Raw genomic sequence first — 12,427 nt, 5'->3', positions numbered from 1 at the left:
AACACTTTACTGGAAACTTTATTAACTAGTAACTTCGTCAGTCATGACAGAAGCTAATATTTCTGTGCTAACATCGTTTAAACAGTAACAGCTTTACTCCAATATAAGCTAACGTTTACACCGTAACTTTAAGCTAGCACCATAAAGACGGTAAAACACGTAATAACATCTACAAATGCATCTTAAAGCTGTTATATTAGCACTCTGTGTATTACTAACATAACCACATTAACATTATTGACACTCGCTGGTCTGACTTAATAGTCATTCTATAAATGCTGTCCGTTTAAACGGTCTTACCTGTACACACTGCTGTATCCACCGGATTGCAGCCAGAGTGGATTCTGGAGTCTTCCCACGCTCCTGTTAGTGATCCTCCATCTGGATGGATGATAACAACCTTCTGAACAATCTAGCAGGAGATGGTCCATATCTAGGGGATATGGACTGATAACAGCCGAAGCGGGTGAATAAAGTCACCCAGTCGCTAGCTGTGCGATTACCCAGCATACACCAGCACAATATTAGGCACAGCACCACCATAGACATTTTCAGTGGTTTTGAATGCAGGACATGGTTATCTTACCTTGTAAAATGCATGACAATAAAACAGCTAACCACCATAAAATGGTATTGTGTATGTATGTATGTGCATGTGTGTGTGTGTGTGTGTGAGAGAGAGAGAGAGAGAGAGAGAGAGAGAGAGAGAGAGAGAGAGAGAGAGAGAGAAAGAGAGAGGGGGGGGAGAGATCAAAGGCGTGCGCTTATGTTTTTTCTTGATCAAGAGTGTGCCTCCTCTCTCTTATTGGATGTATGGTATAGCATGTTTATTCAGGTGCACCTTTGAAGTCTATGAAAATACTTTGCAGCCTGGTCTGAGTGGTCATTTCTGCACAGACACAATGAAGCGTGCACTCAGTTTAGAGGAGGCTGTTGCTGCAGTTTTTCACTCTCCACAAGCAGTGGAGATACTTCTGACAGCGAAGAAGAATTTTTGCCAGGCACCGAGGAGCTTTGCAGCTCATGTGCGGAGGAGGAGAAGGAGAAGGAGGAAGAAGAGCAGGAGGAAGAGACAAGACTGGAGGATGGCCAGTAGAGATCTAAAAATGGAGAAATCATGTGGCAACCCACACACGAAGAGGTCCTGCTATTTTTTCCTCCCCCCATTTTAACCCCAGGACCAACCCATTATGCAATTCGTATAGGATCAGCAGCCCTGTGAGCACTTTCCATCTTTTTTTTGCAGAGGACATTATGCAGCTAATCCTGCATTTCACCAACCTGCAGGGGCAACAGGTCAGTAAAAGACTGGAAGGACATAGATGAGGCTTACATGGGGCTTGTGATGCTGGCTGGCCTGTACAGGTCTCAACATGAAACGACAACAAGCCTGTGAAATGGGGAGACAGGGCTCTTCTGTTTCATGCTACCATGTCAAAAAAAAAAAAAAAAGATTTGAGCAAATTAATCGGGCAGTAAGATTCGATGATCGTCTCTCCCGTCCAGGTCGCTACAGGGGGGGGGGGGGGGGGGGGGGGCAAGGCTGTGGTTTCCTACATTCCCAAGCAAAGAAAAAAGGTTGTCTTATTGAGCACCAGGCACCGTGAGCTACAAGTCCAGGACTCTGGGAAGAGAAAGCCCCACATCATCCTGGATTATAACAAATGCAAAGGGACTGTGGATCATTTGGACCAGGTAAGCACAATTATACGTAATTTATTTGCCAAATTGTTTACCGTTTCTCATTGTTATAACTGATAAAGTCAGATAATGTGATTATAATAGTTTTGATATGAGATGATAGTTTTAGACTATGATAGTTTTGATAGTTACAGTAAGGAGGGGGGGGGTCCAGTTTGACGCCCACAGGCAGGAAGAATCTCTTGCTTATGGCTGTATAAATCTGTTCATGTCACCTGATCATTTCTTTTTGTTTTGCAGGTTTGTGGCAACTACTCCTGCCGTAGAAGGACACATAGGTGGCCCATGTGTCTGTTCTACCACATGATCGAGGTAAGCTGCTATAATGCTTTCATTCAAGACAGCTGTAACTTTTGATAGAAGACGCATATAAACATATTTATGGCTTTATCTTATAAAGTTCGATATCCCCGTGTTGAGCAAACAGGTTTTGCAGCTGTTTGATCTAAGATTTTCAAGTTATTCACAAAATGAATACCTATACTTTGTTTCGTGCGACAACTCCATTCAAATGCATGTAATAGTCAGAAATGCACTGTCTTGGCAAAATAAAGCGTTTACAACTTCATGAAGACAGCTCTAACTTTTGATAGGAGACTCAGATATGCGTATTTATGGCTTTATCTTATCGAATTCAATATCCCCGTGTTGAGCAAACAGTTTTAAAGCTATGTGAGCTAAGATTTTCAAGTTATTCACAAGATGAAAACCTATACTTTGTTTCGTGCGAGAACTCCATTCAAATGCATGTAATAGTCAGAAACGCACGGTCTCGGCGAAATAAAGTGTTTTTGTACAGCTTCATGAAGTTACCTGTAACTTTTGATAGAAGGCTCAGACACACATCAATATGGCTTTGCCTTATACAATTCAGCATCTCCGTGCTGGGGAAACAGGTTTTGCAGCTGTTTGAGCCAAGAGCTTCCAGTTATTGAAAAAATGAAAGCCTATACTTTGTTTCGTGCGAGAACTCCATTCAAATAAAAGGGTTTACAACTTCATGAAGACAGCTGTAACTTTTGATAGGAAACTCAGATATACGTATTTATGGCTTTATCTTATAGAATTCAATATCCCCGTTGAGCAAACAGTTTTAAAGCTATTTGAGCTAAGATTTTTAAGTTATTCACAAAATAAAAAGCTATACTTTGTTTCGTGTGAGAACTCCATTTATGTTACGCCCCTAATCTAGGCGTGTAGGGACGCACATAAGGTTCGAGGAGAGAGAGACAAATCCCCGCCCTGGTTCCCAAGCCAAACATCCAAACCAGTTGTGAGTAAAAAAAGGTGATTTTATTTAAGGACAAGAAGCATAGCTCCAGGGTGAGCCCAGGCCAAAATAATAAACAAAACCAACTAAGACCCACCAGAAAAGACGAACTAAACCCTAGGAAAGAAAAAGAACAAACAAATGACAGAGCTATCCCTCGCTCCCTGACCAAGAAAACAGGAGAAAACGATTCCAAAAGAAAAGGCAGCTCACCCCTTCCGCTTCAGCCCACGAGTGCCTAAGCTCTCAGCTAATGCACTAGGAGCGGCTTTTACAATTCACCCTCACACAAATACACAAGATAAGCACAGGCTGGGAAAACCATGGTCAGGACCGCGACGGCTGTCAGGCTACTCGCTCGTTGCACACACTCTCTCTCTCTCCCCTCTGGAGCTGTCAGAGCGGCTTTTTGAACGTGGTCACCTGTTCCATGGTCCAATCAGCTACTCACTACTCTTCATTAGGGGAGGGACCTGTAAAGTGTCTTGAACACAGTAAAGAGACACATGTCTCGCATGTAATAGTCAGAAACGCACTATCTTTGCAAAATAAAGCCTTTTTGTACAACTTCATGAAGTTAGCTGTAACTTTTGATAGAAGACTCGGATACACATGTTTATGGCTTTATCTTATAGAACTCAAGGTCCCCTTGCTGGGAAAACAGGATTTGCAGCTGTTGGAGCTAAGATTTTCAAGTTATACACATAATGAAAACCTATACTTTGTTTCGGTCGAGTTCCCCATTCAAATGCATGTAACAGTGAGAAACGCACTGTCTTGGCAAAAGAAAGCGTTTTTGTACAACTTCATATAAATAGCTGTAACTTTTGATAGAAGACTCAGACAAACATGTTTATGGCTTTATCTTATAGAACTCAAGGTCCCCGTGCTGGGCAAACAGGATTTGCAGCTGTTTGAGCTAAGATTTTCAAGTTATACACATAATGAAAACCTATACTTTGTTTCGGTCGAGTTCCCCATTCAAATGCATGTAACAGTGAGAAACGCACTGTCTTGGCGAAAGAAAGCGTTTTTGTACAACTTCATATAAATAGCTGTAACTTTTGATAGAAGACTCAGACAAACATGTTTATGGCTTTATCTTATATAACTCAAGGTCCCCGTGCTGGGAAAACAGGATTTGCAGCTGTTTGAGCTAAGATTTTCAAGTTATACACATAATGAAAACCTATACTTTGTTTCGGTCGAGTTCCCCATTCAAATGCATGTAACAGTGAGAAACGCACTGTCTTGGCAAAAGAAAGCGTTTTTGTACAACTTCATATAAATAGCTGTAACTTTTGATAGAAGACTCGGATACACATGTTTATGGCTTTATCTTATAGAACTCAAGGTCCCCGTGCTGGGAAAACAGGTTTTGCAGCTGTTTGAGCTAAGATTTCCAAGTTATTCAAATGCATGTAACAGTGACAAACGCACTGTCTTGGCGAAAGAAAGCGTTTTTGTACAACTTCATATAAATAGCTGTAACTTTTGATAGAAGACTCAGACAAACATGTTTATGGCTTTATCTTATATAACTCAAGGTCCCCGTGCTGGGAAAACAGGATTTGCAGCTGTTTGAGCTAAGATTTTAGAGTTATACACATAATGAAAACCTATACTTTGTTTCGGTCGAGTTCCCCTTTCAAATGCATGTAACAGTGAGAAACGCACTGTCTTGGCGAAAGAAAGCGTTTTTGTACAACTTCATATAAATAGCTGTAACTTTTGATAGAAGACTCAGACAACCATGTTTATGGCTTTATCTTATATAACTCAAGGTCCCCGTGCTGGGAAAACAGGATTTGCAGCTGTTTGAGCTAAGATTTCCAAGTTATACACATAATGAAAACCTATACTTTGTTTCGGGCAAGTTCCCCATTCAAATGCATGCAACAGTGAGAAACACACTGTCTTGGCGAAATAAAGCGTTTTTGTACAACTTCATATAAATAGCTGTAACTTTTGATAGAAGACTCAGACAAACATGTTTATGGCTTTATCTTATAGAACTCAAGGTCCCCTTGCTGGGAAAACAGGATTTGCAGCTGTTTGAGCTAAGATTTTAGAGTTATACACATAATGAAAACCTATACTTTGTTTCGGTCGAGTTCCCCTTTCAAATGCATGTAACAGTGAGAAACGCACTGTCTTGGCGAAAGAAAGCGTTTTTGTACAACTTCATATAAATAGCTGTAACTTTTGATAGAAGACTCGGATACACATGTTTATGGGTTTATCTTATAGAACTCAAGGTCCCCGTGCTGGGAAAACAGGTTTTGCAGCTGTTTGAGCTAAGATTTCCAAGTTATTCACATAATGAAAACCTATACTTTGTTTCGGTCGAGTTCCCCATTCAAATGCATGTAACAGTGAGAAATGCACCGTCTTAGCGAAATAAAGCGTTTTTGTACAACTTCATATAAATCGCTGTAACTTTTGATAGAAGACTCGGATACACATGTTTATGGCTTTATCTTATAGAACTCAATGTCCCCTTGCTGGGAAAACAGGATTTGCAGCTGTTTGAGCTAAGATTTTCAAGTTATACACATAATGAAAACCTATACTTTGTTTCGGTCGAGTTCCCCATTCAAATGCATGTAACAGTGAGAAACGCACTGTCTTGGCAAAAGAAAGCGTTTTTGTACAACTTCATATAAATAGCTGTAACTTTTGATAGAAGACTCAGACAAACATGTTTATGGCTTTATCTTATAGAACTCAAGGTCCCCGTGCTGGGAAAACAGGATTTGCAGCTGTTTGAGCTAAGATTTTCAAGTTATATACATAATGAAAACCTATACTTTGTTTCGGTCGAGTTCCCCATTCAAATGCATGTAACAGTGAGAAACGCACTGTCTTGGCAAAAGAAAGCGTTTTTGTACAACTTCATATAAATAGCTGTAACTTTTGATAGAAGACTCGGATACACATGTTTATGGCTTTATCTTATAGAACTCAAGGTCCCCGTGCTGGGAAAACAGGTTTTGCAGCCGTTTGAGCTAAGATTTCCAAGTTATACACATAATGAAAACCTATACTTTATTTCGGTCGTTCCCCATTCAAATGCATGTAACAGTGACAAACGCACTGTCTTGGCGAAAGAAAGCGTTTTTGTACAACTTCATATAAATAGCTGTAACTTTTGATAGAAGACTCAGTCAAACATGTTTATGGCTTTATCTTATAGAACTCAAGGTCCCCGTGCTGGGAAAACAGGTTTTGCAGCTGTTTGAGCTAAGATTTCCAAGTTATTCACATAATGAAAACCTATACTTTGTTTCGGTCGTTCCCCATTTAAATGCATGTAACAGTGACAAACGCACTGTCTTGGCGAAAGAAAGCGTTTTTGTACAACTTCATATAAATAGCTGTAACTTTTGATAGAAGACTCGAATACACATGTTTATGGCTTTATCTTATAGAACTCAAGGTCCCCTTGCTGGGAAAACAGGATTTGCAGCTGTTTGAGCTAAGATTTTCAAGTTATTCACATAATGAAAACCTATACTTTGTTTCGGTCGAGTTCCCCATTCAAATGCATGTAACAGTGAGAAATGCACCGTCTTAGCGAAATAAAGCGTTTTTGTACAACTTCATATAAATCGCTGTAACTTTTGATAGAAGACTCGGATACACATGTTTATGGCTTTATCTTATAGAACTCAAGGTCCCCGTGCTGGGAAAACAGGATTTGCAGCTGTTTGAGCTAAGATTTCCAAGTTATACACATAATGAAAACCTATACTTTATTTCGGTCGTTCCCCATTCAAATGCATGTAACAGTGACAAACGCACTGTCTTGGCGAAAGAAAGCGTTTTTGTACAACTTCATATAAATAGCTGTAACTTTTGATAGAAGACTAAGACAAACATGTTTATGGCTTTATCTTATAGAACTCAAGGTCCCCTTGCTGGGCAAACAGGATTTGCAGCTGTTTGAGCTAAGATTTCCAAGTTATACACATAATGAAAACCTATACTTTGTTTCGGTCGAGTTCCCCATTCAAATGCATGTAACAGTGAGAAACGCACTGTCTTGGCGAAAGAAAGCGTTTTTGTACAACTTCATATAAATAGCTGTAACTTTTGATAGAAGACTCGAATACAGATGTTTATGGCTTTATCTTATAGAACTCAAGGTCCCCTTGCTGGGAAAACAGGATTTGCAGCTGTTTGAGCTAAGATTTTCAAGTTATTCACATAATGAAAACCTATACTTTGTTTCGGTCGAGTTCCCCATTCAAATGCATGTAACAGTGAGAAATGCACCGTCTTAGCGAAATAAAGCGTTTTTGTACAACTTCATATAAATCGCTGTAACTTTTGATAGAAGACTCGGATACACATGTTTATGGCTTTATCTTATAGAACTCAAGGTCCCCTTGCTGGGAAAACAGGATTTGCAGCTGTTTGAGCTAAGATTTTCAAGTTATACACATAATGAAAACCTATACTTTGTTTCGGTCGAGTTCCCCATTCAAATGCATGTAACAGTGAGAAACGCACTGTCTTGGCAAAAGAAAGCGTTTTTGTACAACTTCATATAAATAGCTGTAACTTTTGATAGAAGACTCAGACAAACATGTTTATGGCTTTATCTTATAGAACTCAAGGTCCCCGTGCTGGGAAAACAGGATTTGCAGCTGTTTGAGCTAAGATTTCCAAGTTATACACATAATGAAAACCTATACTTTGTTTCGGTCGAGTTCCCCATTCAAATGCATGTAACAGTGAGAAACACACTGTGTTGGCGAAAGAAAGCGTTTTTGTACAACTTCATATAAATAGCTGTAACTTTTGATAGAAGACTCAGACAAACATGTTTGTGGCTTTATCTTATAGAACTCAAGGTCCCCGTGCTGGGCAAACAGGATTTGCAGCTGTTTGAGCTAAGATTTCCAAGTTATACACATAATGAAAACCTATACTTTGTTTCGGTCGAGTTCCCCATTCAAATGCATGTAACAGTGAGAAACGCACTGTCTTGGCGAAAGAAAGCGTTTTTGTACAACTTCATATAAATAGCTGTAACTTTTGATAGAAGACTCAGACAAACATGTTTGTGGCTTTATCTTATAGAACTCAAGGTCCCCGTGCTGGGCAAACAGGATTTGCAGCTGTTTGAGCTAAGATTTCCAAGTTATACACATAATGAAAACCTATACTTTGTTTCGGTCGAGTTCCCCATTCAAATGCATGTAACAGTGAGAAACGCACTGTCTTGGCGAAAGAAAGCGTTTTTGTACAACTTCATATAAATAGCTGTAACTTTTGATAGAAGACTCAGACAAACATGTTTATGGCTTTATCTTATAGAACTCAAGGTCCCCGTGCTGGGAAAACAGGATTTGCAGCTGTTTGAGCTAAGATTTTCAAGTTATATACATAATGAAAACCTATACTTTGTTTCGGTCGAGTTCCCCATTCAAATGCATGTAACAGTGAGAAACGCACTGTCTTGGCAAAAGAAAGCGTTTTTGTACAACTTCATATAAATAGCTGTAACTTTTGATAGAAGACTCGGATACACATGTTTATGGGTTTATCTTATAGAACTCAAGGTCCCCGTGCTGGGAAAACAGGTTTTGCAGCTGTTTCAGCTAAGATTTCCAAGTTATACACATAATGAAAACCTATACTTTATTTCGGTCGTTCCCCATTCAAATGCATGTAACAGTGACAAACGCACTGTCTTGGCGAAAGAAAGCGTTTTTGTACAACTTCATATAAATAGCTGTAACTTTTGATAGAAGACTCAGTCAAACATGTTTATGGCTTTATCTTATAGAACTCAAGGTCCCCGTGCTGGGAAAACAGGTTTTGCAGCTGTTTGAGCTAAGATTTCCAAGTTATTCACATAATGAAAACCTATACTTTGTTTCGGTCGTTCCCCATTTAAATGCATGTAACAGTGACAAACGCACTGTCTTGGCGAAAGAAAGCGTTTTTGTACAACTTCATATAAATAGCTGTAACTTTTGATAGAAGACTCGAATACACATGTTTATGGCTTTATCTTATAGAACTCAAGGTCCCCTTGCTGGGAAAACAGGATTTGCAGCTGTTTGAGCTAAGATTTTCAAGTTATTCACATAATGAAAACCTATACTTTGTTTCGGTCGAGTTCCCCATTCAAATGCATGTAACAGTGAGAAATGCACCGTCTTAGCGAAATAAAGCGTTTTTGTACAACTTCATATAAATCGCTGTAACTTTTGATAGAAGACTCGGATACACATGTTTATGGCTTTATCTTATAGAACTCAAGGTCCCCGTGCTGGGAAAACAGGATTTGCAGCTGTTTGAGCTAAGATTTCCAAGTTATACACATAATGAAAACCTATACTTTATTTCGGTCGTTCCCCATTCAAATGCATGTAACAGTGACAAACGCACTGTCTTGGCGAAAGAAAGCGTTTTTGTACAACTTCATATAAATAGCTGTAACTTTTGATAGAAGACTAAGACAAACATGTTTATGGCTTTATCTTATAGAACTCAAGGTCCCCTTGCTGGGCAAACAGGATTTGCAGCTGTTTGAGCTAAGATTTCCAAGTTATACACATAATGAAAACCTATACTTTGTTTCGGTCGAGTTCCCCATTCAAATGCATGTAACAGTGAGAAACGCACTGTCTTGGCGAAAGAAAGCGTTTTTGTACAACTTCATATAAATAGCTGTAACTTTTGATAGAAGACTCGAATACAGATGTTTATGGCTTTATCTTATAGAACTCAAGGTCCCCTTGCTGGGAAAACAGGATTTGCAGCTGTTTGAGCTAAGATTTTCAAGTTATTCACATAATGAAAACCTATACTTTGTTTCGGTCGAGTTCCCCATTCAAATGCATGTAACAGTGAGAAATGCACCGTCTTAGCGAAATAAAGCGTTTTTGTACAACTTCATATAAATCGCTGTAACTTTTGATAGAAGACTCGGATACACATGTTTATGGCTTTATCTTATAGAACTCAAGGTCCCCTTGCTGGCAAAACAGGATTTGCAGCTGTTTGAGCTAAGATTTTCAAGTTATACACATAATGAAAACCTATACTTTGTTTCGGTCGAGTTCCCCATTCAAATGCATGTAACAGTGAGAAACGCACTGTCTTGGCAAAAGAAAGCGTTTTTGTACAACTTCATATAAATAGCTGTAACTTTTGATAGAAGACTCAGACAAACATGTTTATGGCTTTATCTTATAGAACTCAAGGTCCCCGTGCTGGGAAAACAGGATTTGCAGCTGTTTGAGCTAAGATTTCCAAGTTATACACATAATGAAAACCTATACTTTGTTTCGGTCGAGTTCCCCATTCAAATGCATGTAACAGTGAGAAACACACTGTGTTGGCGAAAGAAAGCGTTTTTGTACAACTTCATATAAATAGCTGTAACTTTTGATAGAAGACTCAGACAAACATGTTTGTGGCTTTATCTTATAGAACTCAAGGTCCCCGTGCTGGGCAAACAGGATTTGCAGCTGTTTGAGCTAAGATTTCCAAGTTATACACATAATGAAAACCTATACTTTGTTTCGGTCGAGTTCCCCATTCAAATGCATGTAACAGTGAGAAACGCACTGTCTTGGCGAAAGAAAGCGTTTTTGTACAACTTCATATAAATAGCTGTAACTTTTGATAGAAGACTCAGACAAACATGTTTGTGGCTTTATCTTATAGAACTCAAGGTCCCCGTGCTGGGCAAACAGGATTTGCAGCTGTTTGAGCTAAGATTTCCAAGTTATACACATAATGAAAACCTATACTTTGTTTCGGTCGAGTTCCCCATTCAAATGCATGTAACAGTGAGAAACGCACTGTCTTGGCGAAAGAAAGCGTTTTTGTACAACTTCATATAAATAGCTGTAACTTTTGATAGAAGACTCAGACAAACATGTTTATGGCTTTATCTTATAGAACTCAAGGTCCCCGTGCTGGGAAAACAGGATTTGCAGCTGTTTGAGCTAAGATTTTCAAGTTATATACATAATGAAAACCTATACTTTGTTTCGGTCGAGTTCCCCATTCAAATGCATGTAACAGTGAGAAACGCACTGTCTTGGCAAAAGAAAGCGTTTTTGTACAACTTCATATAAATAGCTGTAACTTTTGATAGAAGACTCGGATACACATGTTTATGGGTTTATCTTATAGAACTCAAGGTCCCCGTGCTGGGAAAACAGGTTTTGCAGCTGTTTCAGCTAAGATTTCCAAGTTATACACATAATGAAAACCTATACTTTATTTCGGTCGTTCCCCATTCAAATGCATGTAACAGTGACAAACGCACTGTCTTGGCGAAAGAAAGCGTTTTTGTACAACTTCATATAAATAGCTGTAACTTTTGATAGAAGACTCAGTCAAACATGTTTATGGCTTTATCTTATAGAACTCAAGGTCCCCGTGCTGGGAAAACAGGTTTTGCAGCTGTTTGAGCTAAGATTTCCAAGTTATTCACATAATGAAAACCTATACTTTGTTTCGGTCGTTCCCCATTTAAATGCATGTAACAGTGACAAACGCACTGTCTTGGCGAAAGAAAGCGTTTTTGTACAACTTCATATAAATAGCTGTAACTTTTGATAGAAGACTCGAATACACATGTTTATGGCTTTATCTTATAGAACTCAAGGTCCCCTTGCTGGGAAAACAGGATTTGCAGCTGTTTGAGCTAAGATTTTCAAGTTATTCACATAATGAAAACCTATACTTTGTTTCGGTCGAGTTCCCCATTCAAATGCATGTAACAGTGAGAAATGCACCGTCTTAGCGAAATAAAGCGTTTTTGTACAACTTCATATAAATCGCTGTAACTTTTGATAGAAGACTCGGATACACATGTTTATGGCTTTATCTTATAGAACTCAAGGTCCCCTTGCTGGCAAAACAGGATTTGCAGCTGTTTGAGCTAAGATTTTCAAGTTATACACATAATGAAAACCTATACTTTGTTTCGGTCGAGTTCCCCATTCAAATGCATGTAACAGTGAGAAACGCACTGTCTTGGCAAAAGAAAGCGTTTTTGTACAACTTCATATAAATAGCTGTAACTTTTGATAGAAGACTCAGACAAACATGTTTATGGCTTTATCTTATAGAACTCAAGGTCCCCGTGCTGGGAAAACAGGATTTGCAGCTGTTTGAGCTAAGATTTCCAAGTTATACACATAATGAAAACCTATACTTTGTTTCGGTCGAGTTCCCCATTCAAATGCATGTAACAGTGAGAAACACACTGTGTTGGCGAAAGAAAGCGTTTTTGTACAACTTCATATAAATAGCTGTAACTTTTGATAGAAGACTCAGACAAACATGTTTGTGGCTTTATCTTATAGAACTCAAGGTCCCCGTGCTGGGCAAACAGGATTTGCAGCTGTTTGAGCTAAGATTTCCAAGTTATACACATAATGAAAACCTATACTTTGTTTCGGTCGAGTTCCCCATTCA

Source organism: Rhamphochromis sp. 'chilingali', assembly GCF_963969265.1.
Source record: "Rhamphochromis sp. 'chilingali' genome assembly, chromosome: 4".
Lineage (NCBI taxonomy): Eukaryota > Metazoa > Chordata > Actinopteri > Cichliformes > Cichlidae > Rhamphochromis > Rhamphochromis sp. 'chilingali'.
The sequence above is the reverse complement of the archived record's forward strand: the minus strand, read 5'-3'. Positions refer to the sequence as shown.